The sequence below is a fragment of the Chiloscyllium plagiosum genome, chromosome 35 (genome assembly GCF_004010195.1).
Source record: "Chiloscyllium plagiosum isolate BGI_BamShark_2017 chromosome 35, ASM401019v2, whole genome shotgun sequence".
Classification (NCBI taxonomy): Eukaryota; Metazoa; Chordata; class Chondrichthyes; order Orectolobiformes; family Hemiscylliidae; genus Chiloscyllium; species Chiloscyllium plagiosum.
The window spans coordinates 27,560,818-27,585,031 of NC_057744.1; the positions used below are offsets into that span (position 1 = coordinate 27,560,818).

The 24,214-nt window shown below is 42.1% G+C and overlaps 1 non-coding gene across 1 annotated transcript; it reads left to right on the plus strand.

The window, feature by feature from the left end:
• The first annotated feature begins 13,598 nt into the window (after positions 1–13,598).
• On the plus strand, positions 13,599–13,762 carry LOC122540788. Its single transcript, XR_006309409.1, has one exon. It is a non-coding gene; the product is annotated as a U1 spliceosomal RNA (small nuclear RNA).
• The last annotated feature ends 10,452 nt before the right edge of the window (positions 13,763–24,214 follow it).

The following is a 24,214-nucleotide window of genomic DNA, read 5'->3' on the forward strand; positions in this document are numbered from 1 at the left end:
TCCGGAGCGGGTACACCGGCGAGCAGTGATCCGGAGTGGGGACACCGGCGAGTAATGATCCAGAGCTGGGACACCACCCAGCAGTGATCCGGAAAGGGAACACCGGTGAGCAGTAATCCGGAGAGGGAACACCAGTGAGCAGTGCTCCGGAGTGGGGACACCGGCGAGCAGTGATCCGGAGAGGGAACACCGGCGAGCAGTGATCCGGAGCGGGGACACCGCCGAGCAGTGATCCGGAGACGGAACACCGGCAAGCAGTGATCCAGAGTGAGGAGACTTGTGAGCAGCAATCCGGAGAGCGGACACCGGTGAGCAGTGATCCGGAGTACGGACGCTAGCGAGGAGTGATCCGGAGCGGTGAAAGCGGTTAGCAGTGAACCAGAGCGGGGAAACTAGCGAGCAGTGTTCGGGAGCGGAGACAATGGCGAGCAGTGATCCGGAGCGGGGATACTGTGAGTAGTGATCCGGAGCAGGGACGCTGGCGAGCAGTGATCTAGAGCAGGGATACTGGCGAGCAGTGATCTGGAGCAGGGATACTGGCGAGCCGTGATCTGGAGGGTGAAAACTGACGAGCAGTAATCCGGATTGGGGAGACTGGAGAGCAGTGGTCCGGAACGGGGAGACTGGTGAGCAGTGATCCAGAGTAGGGACACGGTTGCGTAGTGATCCAGAGTGGGAATGCTGGCGAGCAGCGATCCGGCGCGGGGATACTGGCGAGCCGTGATCCGGAGCGGGGATACTGGCGAACAGTGATCTGGAGCAGGGATATTGGTGAGCAGTGATCCAGAGCAGGGACACTGGAGAGTAGAGATCTGGAGCAGAAATACTGGTGAGCAGTGATCCGAAGCGGGGATACTGGTGAGCAGTGATCCGGAGCGGGGACACCGACGAACAGTGATCTGGAGTGGAGACACCGACAAGCAGCGATCCGGAGCAGGGACACCGGCGAGCAGTGATCCGGAGAGGAAACACCGCCGAGCAGTGATCCAGAGAGGAAACACCGGCGAGCAGTGTTCCGGAGAGGGGTTGGTGACCAGCAACCTGTTGCGGGAGTGGGAGCAGCATCCCAGTATGGAGCATGGTGCCAGCCAATGGTCAGCCCACAAGATGGCTCCTTACACTCGCCTGCTGCAGGGTCATTTTAGGGAAAGACTAAGATGTTTGTCTTTTTAACTTTGCTTCTTGTTTTTCTGCAACTAGGAGAAAGTGATTTGGAAACTGGTGAAGTCAATGTTGATGCCGTGTGGTTGTCGTGTCCTGAGGCTGAAGATGAGGCATTCTTCCTCCATTCAGCTCATGGCTAGGATTTGGCAGTGGAAAATGCCCAGAATTTGCATGTCCTTGGTGTGCTGGGAGGGGGAGTTGTAGTAGTCGGCCACAGGGCGGTGGGTTTGGTTGGTGCGTACGGCCCTGAAACATTCCGCAAGATGACGATCCGTCTCCCCGATGTAGAAGAGACCACATCGAGAGCAATGGATACAGTAAATGAGGTGGGGTGATGTGCAGGAAAACCTCTGTCGGATTTAAAAAGATCCTTACGGTCCTTGAACAGAGGTGAGGGGAGGATGTGGGGGCAGGTTTTACACCCCTTGCGGCAGCAAGGGTAGGTCCTTGTAGTGGAGGGTGGTTTGGCGGGGACCATGGACCTAACAAGGGAGTCACTAAGGGAATGGTCTCTGCAGAACACAGATAGGGGTGGGGGGTCAATAGTTTTATTGTAACTTTTCTATTCCTTTCTCTACTCTGGACCTGTCTTTGGACCAATGATGGCACTGTGAGTGGTGACTTATAAACTTTTCCCTCTACTCATTTGAGCACATGTGACTATAAAGCTAATTCAATTCCAATGCAATTCCCGGGCAGTGGTGGGCACTGCACACAGGGCCTGATCGAGAGATGGGAACCTCAGGATGTTGAAGACCGCTGAGCAGCATCGCTCTGCTTTTATTACTGACAAGGCAAAAGTGAGGACTGCTGGAAACCAGAGTTTAGATTAGAGTGGTGCTGGAAAAGCACAGCAGGTCAGGCAGCATCCGAGGAGCAGGGAAATGCTCTATTCCTGATGAAGGGCTTTTGCCCGAAACGTCAATTTTCCTGCTCCTCGGATGCTGCCTGACCTGCTGTGCTTTTCCAGCACCACTCTAATCTAAACTTTACTACCACACCCCTCTCCTCATGACTACCTGTTCTCACAACTCCTTCATTTATTTATCATGGTCTGGAGTCACTCAGTAATCTGGGCTGTGGCACTGCTGAGCACAAGGACTGACGGTCTTTGAATGGCAAAATGTTCACCCACAAAGTCTTGATTCCACCAAAAATAGGCAGCATGGGCCTCTCACTGACTCTCCAACTGAGAATCAAGATCTCTGACACCTCCAAAGGTTTCCAATGAGGGAGAGAGACCACTTGCTCAAGGTACATGAGGGCAAGAGGTGAAGCCACAAAGGTCATTGCCTTCAAAAAAAAAGAAAATATTCGGAAAAAGAAATCAATTAATGTCTCGTTAAGGGTGTAAGTATCAAGGCAATTTCAGATCCTTCCGAAGCCTCCCCCCAACCAACATCAAGTTGACATTCTACCAACTATAAGATAGCCAGCACGAAAGAGTTTGTTACCCACTGGAAACACAATTCAAAGCAAAAGATGGTGAATTCATTCAGCAATTTCGATAACGAACTGCATTTAACTTGTTTAAAAAAAATGAAGTTGACTGATAGTTATCTACTACTTATGTAACCAATCTTTTTAAAGCATTAGATGTGGCACCAATTCCAAAATGCAGAAAAGTAAACCTAGCATTTATTAATGAATAAAATATCAAGGGAAAGAGAAATATATTACACTGAGTGATGGGGGAAATGCTTGAGATAGAAGCAATTTATAATTTATAACCATTCCTTTGATTAGTTCTACTCTCGTTGTGAAACATCGACAGTAATGAGGTAATTTCTGGGAAGTCAAAACAGAAAATCATTTATATTCAGGGTAAATATCACATCCTATTGTTAAACAGTGAAAAATCAAAGGGCTGCTCACTCATCACGATGCAAAGATTGAACTAGTTTGAAACATTGCAATATTAAACAAGGATATGATTATGGCTTCACAGGAGGTTCCTTGGTCAAGCCTATTAATTTTTGTGTTTTAGTCACATTAGTGAACTAAGAAATTTGACTTGAATATGTTAGTGCTGATAATATGAATATCACTCACAATGAGGTTCTTCCCAAATCTTAAAAATATCAGACCAATTATATTTTTTTTGAGTCGAGATTGTAGTGTTGGCAAAGCACAGCAGGTCAGGCAGCATCCGAAGAGCAGGAGAATCGGCACCCCTCACTGGGACTTGTGCCTGTGGCATTGACTCTCCTGCTCCTCGGATGCTGCCTGACCGGCTGTGCTTTCCCAGCAGCACACTCTTGACTCTGATCTCCAGCATCTGCAGTCCTCAGTTTCTCCCATGGTTTATTCTGAACCTCCCCTCCGCTTTGTTCCCCTCCTCCTGGTCAGACATTTTCTTCCTTTGTCTCCTGAAGATGTAAGCTTTTATGGAGGTATGATTTGCCCAATACTAGCGACTGATGATAGCAGCCATTCTTGTAGCATGAGGCAGGAAAATGGGCTCGAGTCAGATCTGAACAAAATAAATATGATCACAGTCATAGTCCTTTTGGCCCATTGTGTCCCTGCCAGTCATCAAGCATCCATATTCTACGCCCATTTTCTAGCACTTGACCCATAGCCTTGCATGTTATAGTGTAATAAATGGGATCACAATATAAATCAAGATATTGTTTATAAATAGCCTACAAGCAAGCACACTGTTTAAACAGAAATATGGTTTGAAGAGGCAGCGAAAATGGGCAACACTTTTAGAACACCAGCACAGTGACTTAGTGGTTAGCACTGGTGCCTCACAGTGCCAGGGACCCGGGTTCAATTCCCACCTCGGGCAACTGTGTGTGTGGAATTTGCACATTCTCCCTATGTCTGCTTGGCTTTCCTCTGGGTGGGTCTGGTTTCCTCCCACAGTCCAAAGATGTGCAGGTTAGGTGAATTGGCCATGCTAAATTGCCTGTAATGTTAGGTGCATTAGTCAGGGTGAATTTAGGGGAATAGGTCTGGGTGGGTTGCTCTTCGGAGGGTCGGTGTGGACTTGTTGGGCCAAAGGGCGTGTTTCCACACTGTAGGGAATCTAATCTAAAACCACACGTTTTTGACTCTCTGCCAAAGCCCTGGCAACCAGTATGGATCCTTTCAAAAGAAATTCTCAGCAAAATGATTCTTTTCTTCCATCTGCTTTGGAAAGTTTGAATTGTGCCTAATGTTTTGCTGTCTGCAGTGGTGATGGTGGTGGGTGGCAGGAAATCAGGATAAATTATACACTGCAGTTGTTAATTCTAATCCAGAAGCCATATAGTAAAAGGACATACATATATGTAGCACTTTTTATTTATAGCCATTAGATGCCTAAAGCACTTTGAAGCCTGAGTAAAAGTATTTTTGATCTGCAGTCAAGGCAGAGATGTTCAATTCAGAGACTAATAGATTATAAGATAGTGAGTATGTGAAGGGATATGAGGGTAGGAAAATGGCATTAGGGCATAAGATTAGCCCTGATCAATTGAATGGTGGACTCATTCCACTATCGTACACAAGACTATGGGTCAAGTGCTGGAAAATGGGATGAGAAAATAGATGCTTGATGACTGGCACAGACTCAATGGGTTGAATGGCCTACTGCTGTTCTTATGTCACCTGATGCTGTGTAATTGTAGTAGCCAATATGCACGCAGCAAGCTCCCTAAAACACCAGTCCACCAATGACTCGATAATCTGTTTCAGTGACCTTGGCTGAATAATAAATATTGGCAAGGAGACAGAGGAAAACTCCTCTGCTGTTCTTCAATATAGTGTTGTAAGATCCTTTACATCCATGTGAGCGAGCATTTAGGGCATTTGTTTAGAATGCGATTGAGTCGATGTGCTGCAATATGAATAAATGATATCAAAAGTTTCCAGTGCTAGCAGGCACGAACAGGGGTGTGCAGTATTGTAAAGAAAATCACTAAATTAATCAACCCTTTTAAAGTCCTCAGTCCTTAGCAGTATGGAAATCTGAAATTTTGCCTAAAGCAATTTCTCACACGATGTTTCAGAGAAAGGAAGGTGTAAAATAGTCTTATCATCGCTTGCCAGTTTTGCACCAGAAAGGTTGTTTGCTCAAAATAATCCTTTTGAAAGAATGGGTGGTTAAAATCTTAGGAACTCTTCTTTGCAGTAAGATTTAATAATGAGTAACGGCAACCTATTTAGAAGGTACAAAGCATTAAGGCGAGAATGAATTTAAAATGAAATATACATGCAAACCACAACAGCATTTCTTGGTTGACTGCTGTGAGCTTTACACTGCAACTGCCTCTGTATGGTGGGACACAGCCAGTGCATCCTGTGAAGAAATTATGATGGACTGTGAGTATAATTTTTATCATGTCCTTTTGTTTGGATATCCAAATGCTTTTTAAGTTGAATGTTAATTTCAAGTCGAGTTGTCATGGTATAACTATGTTTAAATATAATATACTCCATGTTAAAATATTCATTTCTACAATACAAATCTTAATAAGTAAATATTAAAAGGTGTGGCCTAATGCTTACTTCCTCACAAAACGATAAAATGTAGTCCTATAATGCAGAAGTTAAGATTCTCGATGTGGTTATGGATGTTAGTTAAATAAGAAAGTTGGTTTTCGAACAAAGAACAATACAGCACAGGAACAGGCCCGTCACCCTCCAAGTCGGCACCAACACATTTTGTCCTTCTGTACTAAAACTATCTTCATTTACAGGACCTGTATCACTCTATTCCCTTTCAATTCATGAATTCATCGAAGTGCTTCTTGAATGCTACTATTGTATCTGCTGCTATCACCTCCTCTGGCAACATGTTCCAGGTACTTACCAGCCTTTATGTGAAAAGCTTGCCCATACATCTCTTTTAAACTTCCCCCTCGCACATTGAATCTGTGTCCCCTAGAAATTGACTCCTTCGCACTGGGAAAAATCTCATAATTTCTATTCTATCCATGCCACACACAATCTTCTATTAGTCGAGAGTGTGGTGCTGGAAAAGCACAGCAGGTCAGGTAGCATCTGAGGAGCAGGAGGATCAACGTTTCGGGCAAGAGCTCTTCATCAAGAATCTCTTACCCAAGTTGATTATCCTGCTTCTCAGATGCTGCCTGACCTGCTGTGCTTTTCCAGCACCACACTCTCGACTCTGATCTCCAGCATCTGCAGTCCTCACTTTCTCCTACAATCTTCTATCTGGTCACCCCTCAACCTCCAGTGTTCCAGTGAAAACAAGCCAAATCTATTCAACTTTTCTTCATAGTTAAAATCCCCCATACAAGGCGGCATCCTGGTGAACCTTTTCTGCAGCCTCTCCATAAAATCCACATTCTTCTGGTAGTGTGGCTACTAGAACTGAACACAATTTTACTATAATATGCCCGTAGATATATTTGACCCTGAGGTAATTTTGCTAGTCTGAAAAGTCCTAAGGGGAAGACAGTTCATGATAAGAGTTGAGATTAGAGTGGTGCTGGAAAAGCACAGCAGGTCAGGCAGCAGCCGAAGAGCAGGAAAATCAATGTTTCGGGCAAAAGCCCTTCATCAACTCCTCGGATGCTGCCTGACCTGCTGTGCTTCTCCAGCACCACTCTAATCTAAACTCTGGTTTCCAGCATCTGCAGTCCTCACTTTTGCCTAGTTCATGATAAGATCCAATCTAAGGTGAGATATACTGATTAAGTCCCTTAAATGATCTGAATTTGTTGTTAAGGTTTCAGATTATCCATACGGTTGACTGCATTGGTTTACTTTGACATGAGGATAAAGATAGTGCAATCATTCGTAGCATTACCCGAAGAAAAACCTTGACAAAACAATTTGATTTCTTGTCTTTATAGACATTTCCCCAAAGTTGGGAATGGCTCAAAGGAAAATTGCAAGACCTAACCGAAAACAATTGCAGATCATGTGTCAGGTCAAAACTGCAATGGAACCGCCCTGGTTTTCCAACCTTGAACCAAAACAGATGTCATAGACTGTTGCATCTGGTTCAGTGAAATCAAACCTGTGTTTAAGGGAAAAAACAAAATAGTGCCTGCTTTATCAGTGTGGAACTGTTCAAAAATCTAAAAGTGCCAGTGGATTTCAATGCATAAAGATGTATTTTGTTCAGTACAGCACACATTGAAATCGCTGTTATTTTTGAAAATCTCACATTATAAAGCCAGGAGTTCAGTTGTTACAATGTTAATCCCTTTTGTGTTGGAAGTGACAGCTCTTAATGACGCTTGACATTTGCAAGAGAAAACTTATAGCAATTTCCAAAGCTGTTGTAGAGATGTCAAGTGTCAGACAAAAAGAATGAAAGATGAATAGAAGAAGGGCAGAGTGATGCAAAGGCAGGTCATGATTTCATAAATGTGTGAGCGTTAAGAGGAGTGCAGATGCATTCATATTCCACAGCTCATTTCACACCCTCACATTGCCCTGAAGCTCTTCACTGTTAAAAAAGTACTTCTTAAGTGTTGTTACTGTTGTAATGTCGACAATTCTTGCAACCAGTTTGTGCACGGTGAGATTCTAGTCACAGCAAAGAGATACAGAGCTAGTTAAGCTGTTTTAGTGATACTGACCAAGGAATCAATATTGAAGGAAGCCTCCAATCTTAGGCAAATAAAGTCACAACAGGGCAGAAAAGTGTCATGTATTTTAAGGTTGTCCAATCACTGATCCTCAAACAACCATTGATTGTTTTAGCTCGTGTTCAGGGCTAATTCCTCGACTCTCAGAGCAAAATGTTCTTAGGTATTTTAAGTCATGTCACTAAACTGAGTTTAAAACAATCTCTACATTAAATAACTTGGACTGGGGTGGACAAAGTTAAAAATCACACAACACCAGATTATAGTCGTACAGGTTTATTTGGAAGTACTAGCTTTTGGAGCGCTGCTCCTTTGACATATGGCAACCACCTGATGAAGGAGCAGCTAGTGCTTCCACATAAACCTGTTGAACTATAACCTGGTGTTGTGTGATTTTTAACTTTGCATTAAATAAGATATATGTGACTCAATCCATACATACCAATGGGGATTCAGATTAATGATTGAGCCAAAAAATAGAATACTTGACAGTCCAAGACATCTTACAAAGCTACACTGAATTGAGTGAATATACTATATGTCACCATCTTGCTGCCCTTTCACTGGAAAATGTCAGTGTGGAATGCATTCCCACAGCTGTCTGCATCCCTGCAGGAAGTTAACACTCCATGGTGCATTAACAGGCTGGAGGAGGAAGTTTTAGCCCTGACTCAGAAGCCAGTACTGCTAAAGACAAAAGTCACCAATATGATTTTCCAATAGCCCTGTTGTCCTAGCAGCACCAACCACGAGCAGTGGCTATCCACGGTACTACAAGTTGTCCCATGAGGCTAAATGCTGCAGCACACAGACCAAGTAGTCAAGGAGTTTCATGGCAGACATTACAGGGGAGGGGGCAGTCTATTTGGAAAGGAAGAGGGATATGGGATAAGATGCTTTGAGTAGGAGTAGTGCTACTGATTGGGAAAAAAAGGCACTTGAGAGAGGCACTGTCCTTCCCTGCACAAGGGCTGAGCGGGAGAACTCGTTGGATTTATCCCACAGTCCTCTCTCTGGCCTCCAGCTTGTCACCCTTAACCAGCCATTAATTAGTCCCTTACTACCTACTCTTCAAAATTGCTGACACACCAGAAACAAGCAGGCAGACACCTCAAACACTTAATCTAATCTCAAGACCAATTTGTTGAAACGTTATAAGTTAATTTTCCCTGAAGTCCCATATCATATTAGCAGGAATTGATTCTAAAGGAGGCACTTAGCTATTTATTTTAATCAGATTAATGCCTCCGTTAAAATTATGCATTGAGAAATCATATGCGGATGGAATAAATATTCACAAACATTGCTAACAGAATTTAATTTCCTTAATACTTTCAATTTAGAATGTGAAAAAATAATTGAAGGAAAGCTTACTGAGCACGAAAGAAACAAAAACCTAGAGAAATGGCTTAGAATCAATCAAATTCTGCTCGTATCCTGTGAGATTTTAAATGGTTTTCTGAAATTTCCTCTTCAATCTCCCTTTTTTTCCTTTTAATTCAATGTCAACTGTTGACCCTTTGAGAGCTCAAAGAGAAAACTTCATTCTATAAAGATATTAAAAATAAAAATAAATTGGAAACTGATCTCATCACTTTCAAGGTTCAGGTCCTAGTGCCACACCTCTAAATTGGGCTTATGCTTTCTCCTCGCTACATGTGATCCACCATACTTAAGTTGGAGCTTAATGAGTTGGTGATCCTTTCTCTCTCTTTGCCTGCATTTTATGCTTGGGTCTGGGTGGGATGCTGTTCGAAGAGTTGATGCAAACTCAATGGGCTGTATGGCCTCTTTCCCTGCTGTAGGAATTCTAAGAAATGCACACCCCTACACCATTCTCAGAATAAATCTCTTTCAAATTGGTAAAGAAGGAATGAGTTTGGATTTATGCAGCATCCTTAAAATCCTCAGAACATCCCAAGTTATTTTCACACTCACTGAGGTGTTTTTGACATACAATTATTGATGCAACATGAAAATTCACTCATGCAAGACCCCAAATTGAAAGAATGATCAATTTAATTGAGTGAGCAAAGTCAGTAAGTTTGCCAGACCCTCATAAGTGTCCCCTACTTCCCTTCAAATTATGCAATTGGTCATTTTCTATCAATCTGAACTGCAAAGGACTGTGGATTAGCAGATCGATAACTAAGCCCCAACAGCACAATATCACCGCAGATTGCCACACAAGCTTAAACTATGCAGTCAATCTGTAAATAATTAACTGCACTACTACTCAAATAAAACTTAGAGTACTAAATGTTAGAGCTCTAACTGAGCATGTGCATAAAGAACTAAGTCATCTTGCTGTCAGGTCATATGTTGCCATGATGGAAGAAGCTATAAGTGAAGCCTTGATCTATCCTTCTTCGGTGCGCAAAGACAGGCAATAAATGTTTTTCACGAGCTTTGTGTTCAACCCTCATAAGTCTTCACCTCCAAATGATATTCTGATAAAAATCCAGAAATGGAGCGTAACCATTTACTTGAGAAACCGTAGTGTTGCTGATTGAAACAATCTTCAGCCATTGGTATTATTACTTATAAATTATTGTAAATCTTTAAAGTCGTCTCTAAAGGTGGAAATCCTGGTTGAGCGCAGACACTGTTGATGCTGCTCAAATCAGAATCTTGAGATGTTTGAATATAAAATAATGAACTATAGATACTGAAGATCTGAAGCAAAAACAAAAAATGCTGGAGAAACACAGCAGGTTTGGCAGCATTTGTGGAGAAAAACGTATAGTTAATGTTTTGAGTTCAGTGACCCCGACTCAGAGAAGGAGGAACATGACAGCCACTTGGAAGTGCTCAAGGACACCCTCATAAGAACAGGATAGGTGCTTAACTCATCTACCACCAGTTCCGATTTGCCACAGCAAGAAACTGTATTGACCTCCTCAGGAGACAGACACGAGCTGCAACCAATAGGGTACCCTTCATTGTCCAGTACTTCCTGGGAGCCGATAAACCACACACACAGACCAAGTCCTAAACTATGAAAGTAACCACTCCAACACACACAAACGAAGCTGCATCAGGACACTATTCAAAAGGGCCACAACACACTGCAGTACACCAGAACTGCAAAAAGAAGAAGAGGAACACCTATACAAGGTATTCGCCAAAAACGGATACCCGCGCAACTTCATCAACAGATGCCTAAGAGAAAGACCACGGAACAAGGACATACCACAATCAAAAGGACTAGCCACACTACCATACATCACGAGCATCTCGGAACTGACAGCCAGACTACTGCGACCCCTAGGACTCATAACGGCACACAAACCAACAGCCACGCTCAGACAACAACTCACCAGAACGAAGGACCCGATACCCAACATGAGAAAAACTAATGTAGTGTACAAAATACCATGCAAAGACTGCACCTGGACCCAATATACCAACCACTACAGCGGACAGCTGAAACTGACAACCGGAAGCGGCAGGGACAGACCACTATAAACACCGGAGGAAACATCAAAGAAGCGCTTCGCAGGAGGCTCCCAAGCACTGATGATGTCGCCTAGCCAGGGGACGAAACGTTTGCAACAAAAACTTCCAGCTCGGCGAACAGAACCACAACAACGAGCACCCGAGCTACAAATCTTCGCACAAACTTTGAACCGATAAACTACGTCATGTACTTCGCAGCCTGCAACACTTTATCAATGAGGATGAGCACCTTGCCAAGAACTTCCCCACACTTCCACTTCTTGACTTTAAACAGCCACCAAATCTTAACCAGATCATTGCTTGCAACAAACTGCCTGACCTTCGAACAACACCATACAACCCTGTCACGGCAGATGCTGCAAGACATGTCAGAGTGTCGACATGGGTACCACCATTACACGTAAGGACACCACCCATCATGTACACGGCCGGCACTCATGTGACTCAGCCAATGTCTATCTCATATGTTGCAGGCAAGGGTGCTCTGAGGCATGGTACATTGGCAAGACCAAGCAGAGGCTATGGCAATGGATGAATGGACATCGCACAACAATCACTAGCCAGGAGTGTTCCCTCCCAGTCGAATAACACTTCAGTGGTCCAGGACATTTGACCTCAGACTTTTGGATGACCATTCTTCAAGGTGGACTTCGGAACAGACAACAATGCAAAGTGGCTGAGCAGAGGTCAATAGCAAATTTCAGTATCCATGGGGATTGTCTCAACTGGGACCTTGGGTTAAACACACACACACACTCGGTCCACCCTACACACATATACGTAAGTTTGTGGGGTGAATGTGTACTTGCAGCATTAAATTTTACTTTGCTCAAAAACTGCATGAATTCATGTAAGATTCTGTAACTTCCAGTCTGACCTAACATTGGGACACAGAAAAACTTTAACTTCACACCTTCAATACATCATCTGAGCTGAGATGACACCTATAGTTAAAAGCTAGCTTGAGAATGTAAGTTTAAAAAAGCTCTGGGATTTACAAATGAAGGAACTGAAACTAACATGGTCATTCTAAAAGATGAAAGATGTAAGCTAAATTGGTTCAATATTCCATTCCATGACGCTGCAATCCTGTTGCTATAAATTCTGTGTCTTATAGTTCTGCTCCACAATCACCTGATGAAGAAGCAGCGCTCCATAAGCTAGTGATTCCAAATAAACCTGTTGGACTGTAACCTGGTATTGTGTGATTTTTAAATCAGAAACAAGCTGCATGTCACCTCCAGAGCCATTGACTGGTAACGCCTGCAGTGAGACTCAAAGTACATTCGTACAAAGAGTTCATAAATAGTACTGCCTTTAAATACATGAATAAAAAATTTAACTTCATAACAGCCAATTAAATATTTAAACAGTGCATTTACCATTAATTTACAGTCAGTTCAAACTGATATCCACTGTTGCCTGAAGATACAGGAAGACCCGACAAGACAAAATACTATTCAATCTTTAAATATAATGCTAGGTTTCACTAACAGATAACTACATTGAAAGTCAATTAGACAAGCTTTGAATATTTAAAATCCTAAAGGTGTCTCAGAGTACTTTCAAAACAAAATCCTCATTTTCTTCTGGTTAAAGCTTTCTGCTGGAGAGAGTGTTATAGGATAATTTAGAAGTCTGCAGTGTAATGTAGATGAATACACCCAGGTTTAGGGAACTAATAATACTAATATATTCAAATGCTATACTTTGCACTTGGACAGCATGAAGTCTCAATAAATCAAAGTTGTTTCTAAGCAAGTTCAGTATTCCCTTACTGCTGCTATCTGCTCTGACTGGGGAGTTGTTGGCATAGCATTCCAAGAGGATTGACATTTAAAAGGAGACAAATGTCTTGTTTATATTGTGAGGTAAGAGCCCTGATGCTGAATTGAGATGATCAATATTTGACCCCAGTTTGTCTTACCTGATTAAAATACTGCAAACATATTATGAAGAAAGAACTTGAGTAGGCCATTCAGCCCCTCGAGCCTGCTCCACCATTCAGGCTGTGGCTGATCTGACTGTAAACTCAAATCCATATTCCCACCCATCCCAATTATCTTTCACACTCTTGTTTAACAAGAATTTTTCTACCTTGGCCTTAAAAGCATTCAGGGACAATTCTTCCACCAATTATGCAGGAAGAGGTTTCCAAAGACTCATGAGCCTCTAAGTGAAATAACTTCACTTCACCACTAGTTTAAATGGGTGACACTGGATTTTTGAAGAGTGATCTCAGTTTTTCATTCTTCTATATGAGAGGACACCCCTTCTGTAACTGTCAGGATCTGACACTTCAAACAATTTGCCTCTTACTCTTCTCAACTGTAATGGATACTAGTCTGGTCTGTCCAACTTCCATCCTGCCTTAAATAAGGAGACCAATACTGTGCACTGCCTTCCTGATTTGATCTCAGTATACTTACCTGGCAGGGGCGATGACATGATCAGTGCGGTGCCTCTCCCAGGATGAGGCTATCCCATTGCACTTCAGGTGTGCTGACGCCTGTGATGTCCCCAAATGCGGGATACTTGACTGCAACATTTGCGGTAGTGGGGGACTGCGTTCGCGCTCTCCCCTGAATTATTTTTTTTAAAAGGGCGGCATGGTGGCTCAGTGGTTAGCCCTGCTGCCTCACAGCACCAGGATCCCAGGTCCAATTCCAGCCTTGGGTGACTGTCTGTGTGGAGTTTGCACATTCTCCCTGTGTCTGTGTGGGTTTCCTCCAGTTTCTTCCCACAGTCCAAAGATGTGCAGGTTAGGTGAATTGGCCATGCTAAATTGCCCATAGTGTTAGGTGCATTAGTCAGAGGGAAATGGGTCTGGGTGGGTTACTGTTCGGAGGGTCAGTGAGCACTGGTTGGGCTAAAGGGCCTGTTTCCACACTGTAAGGAATCTAATCTAATCTAATCTAATGCACTGTCTACCTGGAGTATAAACTTCCAATTTACGGATTCATTTCCTCTCATAATAAGTTAAAACATTCCATTAGTTTTCCTGATTACTCGTTGTACCTGCATTATAAACTTCTGCCATTCATACACCAGAGGATGCTCCATCTGCATCTCAAAGTTCTGCAATCTCTCCTCATTGAATGAAATGTTTCTTTTTTAATCGATTGATAGTCACATGTACCAAAGTACAGTGAAAAGCTTTGTTTATGAGCAGTACAGACAGATCATAGTAAGCAAGGATGTACAGATCAAAAAGAGGCATACAGCTTACATTGCAATGGCTGTGGGCTAGGTGAGACCAGTGTTGGCAAAGTCAGCATTATTTGAGACTAGCGAGTCCATTCATCAGTCTAACAATGGCAGGGAAGAAGCTGTTCCTGAACCTGCTGGTGCATGTGTTCAGGCTTCTGCATCTTCTGCCTGATGGAAGAGGTTGCAGAAGAGCATTACTGGGGTGCGATAGGTCTTTGATTATAACAGCCTTTTCGCTACAACGAGCTGTGTGAATGGAGTCCATGGATTGAGGTTTGGCTTCCATGATCGCCTGGGCTGTGCACACCACATTCTGTAGTTTCTTACTCCTCGACAGAGCAGTTGACATACCAGGGCATTGTGCACCCAGACAGTATGCTTTCAATGGTGCATCATTAGAAATTAGTGGGGGTCCTTAAGGACATGCCAAATTTCCTGAGCCGCCTGAGGAAGAAGAGATGTTGTTGTGCCTCTTGACATCACAACCACGTGGGGAGTCCAAGACAAATTGTCTGTTATCATCATTCTAAGAAACTTGACGCTCTCCACCAACTCAACCTCAGTTCCATTGATGTAGATGGGGGCCTGTTCTCCTTCTTTCTTTCTGAAGTCAATGATCAGTTCTTTAGTTTTGCCGATGTTAAGAGAGTGGTTATTCTCATTACACCACATCATCCAGCCTTCCATCTCCCTTCTGTATTTTGACTCATCATTGTTAAATATCTGTCCTACTACAGCGATGTCGTCAGCAAACTTGTAGATGGTGTTGTCTTGGAATTTGGCAACACAGTCATGGGTGGACAGGGAGTACAGTAGGTGGCTGAGGACGCATCCTTGGGGGCCTCCAGTGTTGAGTGTTATTGTGGAGGAGGTGCAGTTGTCTACCTTCACTGATTACAGTCAGTGGGTCAGGAAGCTGAGAATCCAGTTGGAGGGGATGGAGCTGAGATGAAGGTTGCAGAGTTTGGAGATCAGTCATGAGGGGATAATGATGTTGAAGGCAGAGCTTCAGTTGATGAGCAAGAGTCTGACATAGCTGTCCATTGTTGTCCAGATGTTCCAGGGATAAGTGCAGGGCCAGGGATATGGTATCTGCTGTTCACCTGTTACATCAGTAAACAAACTGTAGGGGATTGAGGCAGGCTGGGACACTAGAGATGATAAGCAGCTTCTCGAAGCACTTCATGATTTTCTGAGTGCATGGCTGGGGTCTCTGTCTGGGCCTGTCGCTTTCCTTGGGTTGACTCCCAGGAAGCCCAATCTGATGTCTGCAGCAGTGACTGAGGGAACAGGTGTGTCCAAGACTGTCAGGGCAGGCCTCACCGCGCCACTGGCATTCTGCTCAAACCGAGCATAGAAAGCATTGGCCGCACCAGGGAGAGATGTGTCTTTGTGCTCTGTCTTGCTGTGCTTCATTTTGTCTCCTGTAATGTTACCTAGGCCTTGCCACAGGTGGAAGCAGTCTGTTTGGGAGGGTTGAGTCTCTAACTTGGTGCAGTACTGCCTCTTGGCATCCCTGATGGTTCCCTGCCAAATGGCCAATTTCACATTTTCCACCCCATATTTTATACATTTTTGACCACTCACTTAATCTATCAGTAGCTTCTGCAAATGAGAGAACAAAGAATGTTGAATGCTGGAAGTCTGAAGTCTGAAAGTCTGGAAAATCTGATAGAAAGACAAAAAATGCTGGAAAAACACTCAGCAGGTCTGACAGCATCGATGGAGAGAAAGCAGAGGCAACATTTTGGGTCCAGTGACCCTTCCTCAGAACTGATTTTTAGCTTGGAAAAGATTGGTATTTATGCTACAGATGGAATGGGTAGAGGGGAGGAGTAAAAGGTAGGTGAAGATGGAGCCCAGGAGGAGAGAAAAATAGTTGGGCAGACAAAGGAATTTGTTTTTGTTTCATGTTTTAACTCTCTGCCATATCTTTTCCAGGTATGCCCACCTTGAAGACATCTGCTCCTCTCTTTGTCAGGATTTCTATTCTATTCCTTTTCCTTGTTCGCATTATTATCTTCGGTATCATTCCTAGTGGTTGACAAGGTATTTGCCAAAACCCACTTCAACTGCCACATCACTTTCCTCGGTGACTGCTTTTGGCTCAGACTCATCCTACATGGATTCCAACAGAAGTTTCATCCTTCATGTTTTGAATCCATCCTGGATTACAGATATCTCTTTAACAGTCACTCTTGCTGCATTCTGAGACCCACACTCAGTGCCATGCGTCGCTATACACATACTCTCTACATCTGACCTGAAAAAGCCTCATTTATGCCTTTTCTCCATTTCCTATTAGTCAGCCAATCTCCTATCCATGCTACATACTACCCCCTACACCATGAGCTTTTATTTTCCATGATAACTTCTGATCAAATATTTTCTAGAAATCTCAGTACAGTACATTCACCAATTCCCCTTTTTCCACAGCTTGTCCATTCCTCAAATAATTCTAATACACTGGGTAAACATGATTTCCCTTTGACAAGACCGTGTTGAATGTACCTGATCACTTTGAAGTTATCTAAGTGCCTTGCTATAACTTTTTCAGTAATAGCTTCGAACATTCTCACTTTGATATATTTTAAGCCAATTGGTCTGTAATTTCATGCTTCCCTGCTCCCTCTCTCTTTGAATAAAGAAGTTACAATCTAATGGGAAGTTTTGGAACAGTAAAATCAATATACTAGCTATCTTACTAACCACCTCGTTTTAGACCCTCATAGGAAGTCCATCAGGACTAGTCAGCCAGCAGTTTCAACAATTCATTCAATCTCACGTCTCTGGTGATAATAAATTTCCTGTATTCTTTGCTCTTTTTATTATTTCCTGATTTTCAGCTGCTTCTAGGGTAATATTTGTATCTTTGATAGTGAAGACTGATGCAAAGTACTGTTCAATTCATCTACCATCTCTTTATTTTCCATTATTAATTTCTCTTAAAAATACAGAAACTTATATGTTTTTGATATTTCTGTTTCTCTTTATTTTATTGTCATTTATCTGCTCATGTTTACTGTTTTATGTTCTGCCCAATCTTATGTTCTTTGCACATTCATATGTTTTTACTTCAGGTTTGACATAGCCTTTAATCTTTCTAGTTTAAAAAGAATGGTGGGTCTGTCTGTTGGAAATTTTTCACTCTTTGGAATATATTCTGCATGTTCTGAAGTATCCCCTGACATACCTGCCACTGAATCTGTATTGATATATTCTTGAACTTAATTCTCCACTTTCATGCCCTCATAATTGCCGAAGCTAAATTTTACTGAATAGTCTCTGATACACGCTCAGAGACTAGTCACTGCTGCCTAAGAGCATAAATACTGATAGAGTATTAACTTATCCTGTCTCACTGTTCAATGCAAGGTCCAATATAACCTACTGTCTGGTTGGTCTCTCTGGTTCTTTGTCCTACTTAAGTCATTGGGACTTGTATGCACCTTCTCCTGCACCTTTCTCTTTATATCTGAGCAACCTAGACTCACAGTCTCCTGCAGAGAAAAAGTATCAATTCCTTTGACTGTACTACATACTGTTTTCCTCCCAGCACTTGAATGTACCACAGTTAACTCATCCACTGGAATCACACTCTGAGCATTGGCCAAAGCAGAAGACCTTTTCCGAAGTGATGTGACTGTTTCCCGATTCAAAGAATCCGAGCAACATTTTCCATCCCTGATGCATCACAGTGTCTATAATTCTGAGCCAAAGCTTCTTGAATCTCAAATTCTTATGGCACATTTTTCCAGTTCCTTCTCTTTTATATACTTAAATAATCGTGTATGGAATGAGCTGCCGGAGGAACTGGCGGAGGTTGGTACAATTGCAACATTTAAAAGGCATTTGGATGGGTATGTGAATCGGAAGGGATATGGGCCAGGTGCTGGCAGGTGGGACTAGATTGGGTTGGGATATCTGGTCGGCATGGACGGGTTGGACCGAAGGGTCTGTTTCCATGCTGTACATCTCTATGACTCTATAAATGCTTCTATGTTGTGAGAGAAAATTCCACATTTTAACCATTTTCTGGGAGGAAAGAAACTCCCATGAATTCACAAAGGAAATTACTCAAAATCCCTAGAGTGTGTGAGGGCAGGCCATTCGGCCTATTGAGTCCACACCAATCCTCCGAAGAGCATCTCACCCAGACATATACCCCTACCCTATCACCTTGCATTTCCCATGGCTAACACATCCAAGCTGCATATCCCTGGACACGATGGGCATTTTAGCATGGCCAATCCTTCTAACCTGCAGATCTTTGGACTGTCAGACGAAGCGGGAGCACCTGGAGGAAACCCACACAGACACGGGGAGCCTGAGGATGGAATCAAACCCGGGTTGTCGGTGCTGTGAGGCAGCAGTGGTAATCACTGAGCTGCTGTACCACTCACTTTTACATTATTGTTTTTAACTCATCAAGATCAGGCATCTTCTCTATACCTACCCCGTCTGTCTTTTTAAAATTTGAATGATTTCTCTCAGGTTACAACTCAGTCTTTCCATTTATATAAAAAAGAGTTCCGACGTGTTTACTTTTACCTCATGGGTATAAACTCTCAATTCCAAAATCATCCCTGACATCTTTTTGCATCATTTTCAATGTCTCTATATTCTTTCTTTCATACAGAAAACAGGATTCTGCATTTGTTAACAGTCAGCATGTCATTTAGACTCACTGATTAATTAAAATCTTCGCATAATGTCCAGTGGGCTTTATCCAGGAAATTTATGAAGAAATTTAGCCGCATTTTCATTTTGAAATGATTACTCTTCAGCTCCATAACAAAACACAGCAATGAAAAAATTTATAATATCCTGAGTCAAGTAATTTAGTTTTGAAGCAGGGTGCTGATGTTGTGATTATATTATGCTATCTATTCTGCTTTAAGTGACTCAAGGGATCCTGAAGATCATGCCAGCCTTTTGTACGACATGCTTTTAAACATAATTTTGTTTTGGAAGATAATTAATTTGAGAAGCATTGTATCAATTTACTGAGATGGTTAACTCCCAGATTTTATTAAGATTTAAACCATTTGTGCCAATTTCAAAGAGCCACTCAATTTTTCTTGATTAATGCAGATAAGAAAAGGGTGCCCTTGCACTACCTTTACATTTATATTCAGTTGAGTACACCAGTAACTTAAGTGAATATTTTAAAAATTGATGACAGAAGAGTGTTATTAAAGGAATAAGGCTCTAAAGGGATCTTGACACTCTTTCAATTTTGTCTTTTATATTCCTCCATTTCTTCCTGTAACCCTACAACTGGGGGGGCAGGGTGTGGAGGTGGTCATACCTCCATCTATCTCTGCCCTAAGCTCTGGACTTCCTTTTCTGTACTCAACCTTTAACACAGCCCTTCAAACCTACCTCCTAAATCATGTTTTCATATGCTCTGTGTTAAATGGCTGCCTAAGGTACATGCAGCAAACATAGGGGTCACATAATGATGGCAAACCAACCAGCATAATTCGTAGAATTTTATTCCTTCAAACATTCCTCTTTTCAGGAAAAAAACTAAAATTCAGACATGGTCATTTGCAGTGACAAAATATGCAAGTCACATGGTCACTCAACATAATTATAATTCACTATCAAAACTGTACATTAGTTCTAGTCAGTGTTATTGTCATCAGTCTCTGCATACACAGAATTTATGTCCTGCAGCTCACCTAATGGTACATGTGTGTATGTTTGTTGACAATTTTTTGATACCTAATTGCCCCTAGGGTTAGAGTTACAGATCATTCTTTGGGAATTGCCATTCCTTTGGTGAATGTCATTGCCATAGTAACTGTTGTAGATTATTTTCAGTTCCTAGAGAATTTGTCCTTTTGTACACCGTGCAACTGCAGAGACCAAAGCTTCCTGTTCAACCTCCTGTAGTGATGATATGGATTCTCTAGTTGTACATGGATGTCTACATTTGTGAAAGTAGATCAGAATGTTTACAGTCACCACATGTGATTGAGGTGACAGCAGCACAACCCAGGTCCCAAAGAACCACCTGATACTTGCAGAGACCATTGAATGTTTACACTCAGACTGGTTCTGCAATGCTCAACCTTTTCAATGACTTGGTAGTATTGTCAAAGTTAAATATGGCTTTCTGTCTTTTCGCTATGATTTTATAAGTCATGCCTGTTATGATTTTTGTTTCATTGCCAGATGGGTAGTGTAATATTTATCTTTGGATTGGACTATTTTCCATGCCTTCAGTGATTTTCTCCATGCAAGGATTGCCTAGTGGAGACCTGTGCTGGGTTTGCTTGGTTTCTTTATGATTCCTTCAGGGATTTTTCACTTTTGCCCCAGGCTTTTCATTTCACTGTGGATATGATGTATGTTCTTGAATTTCCCAATCCTTTATGAAGCAGTTGAATGCGTAATTTGTGAAAAGAGGGCATTGTCAATCATCATCAAATCTGGAATGTTGTAATGACTGAAATGTATGCTTTTGGGCTTTCTACAATCACACTGGTAATTGTTGATGTCATCTGGTCTAACTTCTAATTGCCAGTAAAGCAATTGATGGTGACAAGATAATCAGTTCCTGTGAGAATGAAAAGGTTTTGTGCAAACTTTATCATTGGTCTATTTAGAATGTTGTGTGTCATTAGTGACTCTTTATCTTGCTTAAGCTAACATTCATTATGCGACTAAGTAGCCAAATTAAAGGTAACATGTGGTCATTTACCCACAACAATTACAAGCATGAAATACATTGGTCAATGTGGTCCTTAATCTCTGCTCATCTTTGACCAGTAGGGTACTTCTCTTTACTTTCTCTGGCTAGAATAAATCACCTCAAGACTTGCCTAGATTTGTTTTAGCATCTCTTTTCTCGTGTCCTTAGGGAATACACATTTCCTTTGTACAATATGCCATCTAAGACTATTTGTCTCTGTTTGCCCAAAACTCTCTTATAGTGACAAGTGTATCTTGATGCTTTCAAGCAATCCTTTCATCGTTCTTTGCAACAGAACTGGGAGATGCAAATTATGTTGTGTAGTTTGCTTGATTTGAGCAAGATGGTGGCCTTTCAGATTAAACACCTTTGTTGAGGTTGATGAAATCCAGGCCATGTCAAGCTGATGGTTCTCACTGAATCTGGAAGATACAGGACTTTGTCTTAGCATCCTCCAAATTCTTCACAAGGAGTGCTGCTGTTGACAGTATGTCAGCAATTCGGATTCACTTATTCTATGTCATATCTAGATGATTTATCTGTACATGCAGTTACTTTCAAGATGCTTCCATATGCCTTGCTCAGCGTCCATTATCAATTTGTCTCCTCCAAACAGGTATTGATTAAAATGCTCATAAGCAAATACAATAACTGGGCACTCCTTCTCAACGCTTGTGGCTTCTTTCAGTTTACACTTGCTGATTGCAACTGGTTGTCCTTCCTACAGAAAGATTTGTGGTAGAGAATTCTGTAAGTACTTTGTACCTAAGATGGTGCCATGAGGCAGGATATTGTAAACTAGTCACTGTACTCCTGTGCTTCTGAACTTATAATAACCTAACTCTAATTCTAATTGTTACAAAGTCAAAAGAGTGTATGCTCACTTTAAGTTAGAAGGAGCTTTCCAAATTTTAAAGTAAATTTAAAATACAGTCAAAGCTGCCAGAGGACAGAACACCTAAAGATGGGCTGTTCCAGAATATTACATGTTGCAAATGGCTTTTAAATGGATATGTGAGTTCAAAGTTTGTGAGAAGATTTTTAGCTCGGGTGCTTGTTGTTGTGGTTCTGTTCGCCGAGCTGGGAATTTGTGTTGCAGACATTTCATCCCCTGTCCAGGTGACATCCTCAGTGCTTGGGACTTTATACCACTATAAATGCCGAAGGAAACATCACAGAAGCGCATCACAGGAGGCTCCCAAGCACTGAGGATGTCACCTAGACAGGGGACGAAATGTCTGCAACACAAATTCCCAGCTCGGCGAACAGAACCACAACAACAGATACCTGAGTTTTGGTTGCTGTTTTGACAACAATTCAAATTTAACCAATTAATTCAAATTATGCTCACAATGCTAAAACTCCATTGAGTTTGAATTTATTACATTGACAACATCGGACGAATGAGAGGAAGCAATGTTAAGAGTATAAAAAAGTGGGATTTTGAGAGATAGTTCAAGCAACTGCCACAGAGCTGAAGAGCAAATACCATCCAAAGAAATAACCATCTTGCTCTCAAAGAAATTTCAGAAGGCACCATCTATCAAAAGGTACCTTTTCCTTTAAAAGTATTACAAAGTAGGAAGATGATCCAGGGAGAAGACAGCAGCCCAGAAGGAAGACAGGAATGAAGACAGCATGAGAGGCTGTATGCACTTTGATAAATTAAGTTACTGTAATGTTTCATAATTGTGTCATTGGAACAGCATATTAATAGAATTGTGTTCAGGTAAGGGGTAGTGGTTAGGGGCAAGAGTGTTCAGTTTGTTAATAGCTTTGGTTAAAGTTCCCTGTTCGGGTGAAATAAATAAATTGGTCATTTTTATTTATACAGTAGATATCAGGGATCTTCTTTCTTTCACACATTTTTAACAGATTACAAAGCGAGGCGAGCTTTTCTGGCTGTTGGTTGTAATTAGTAGAGGGGTCCATCCTCCACATCGTAACACTAAGGTGTACAACTCTTTCAGTGAAGAATCTTTGTTTACAGTACTAAATACCCTAACATGTATCCCATATCTGTGACTCTGAATTCTCGATACCATTAATACAGGAGAAACATCCTCCCTGCATTGAATCTGTCCAGCCCTGTTAGAATTTGACAGGTTTCATTCAGATCAACTCTTATCTTTCTCAACTCTGATCTGACTGGGCCTGTATTCACTAAATTCTCCTCTCAGAATAGACTCGTCTTTTCTAGTAATTAGTCAGTAAGTACCTGTTGCACAATTATAACAAGTATATCCTTTCTTAGGTAAGAAAGTCAAAACTGCACTCAATATTCCAGTATGGGCCCTCCAACGTCCAGTATGACTGAAGTGAGACACGCCTATTCCTGATCTCAGATCTTCTTGCAAAAAAAGACCAATATACCAATTGTTTGCTGCACCTGCCAGTCTACTTTAATTGACTGGTGCACCAGGATATATTAGGGCATCTACATTTCCTAATATATCATTATTTAAATAATACGCTATCTTTCTACTTTTTGCACCATAATGCATAACTTCAGACGTAACCGTGTTGTCCTGCATCTGTTATCCTGTCTGCCACTCACTCAACTTGTCTAAATTAGCATGAAGCCTCTTTGCATCCTCCTCATAAATCTCAATCCCTACCAGTTTTATGTCACTAGCAAACATAAAAATGTTGCATTGGATTACCTCACCCAGGTCATTTGCATGTATTGTGAATAGCTCGGGCTCAAGCACTGATTGTTGCAGTACCCCTCCCGGTCCCTGACAGCCTCTAGGGAAAATACTCATGAATTCACCCTCTCTGTTCCCTCTTTGTTAATCAATTCTCAATCCTTGCCAATATATCAATCCTATTCCATGTACTTTAATATTGTCTATGATCCTCCTGGCTTAAAAATGTGTTGCTGGAAAAGCGCAGCAGGTCAGGCAGCATCAAAGGAGAAGGAGAATCGATGTTTCGGGCATACTCCCTTCTTCAGGGATGAGGAAGGTGTGCCAACCAGGCTAAGATAAAAGGTAGGGAGGAGGGACTTGGGGGCAGGGCATTGGGAAGACGATAGGTGGAAGGAGGTTAAGGTGAGGGTGATAGGCCGGAGAGGGGGTGGGGACGGAGAGGTCGGGAAGAAGATTGCAGGTCAAGAAGGCGG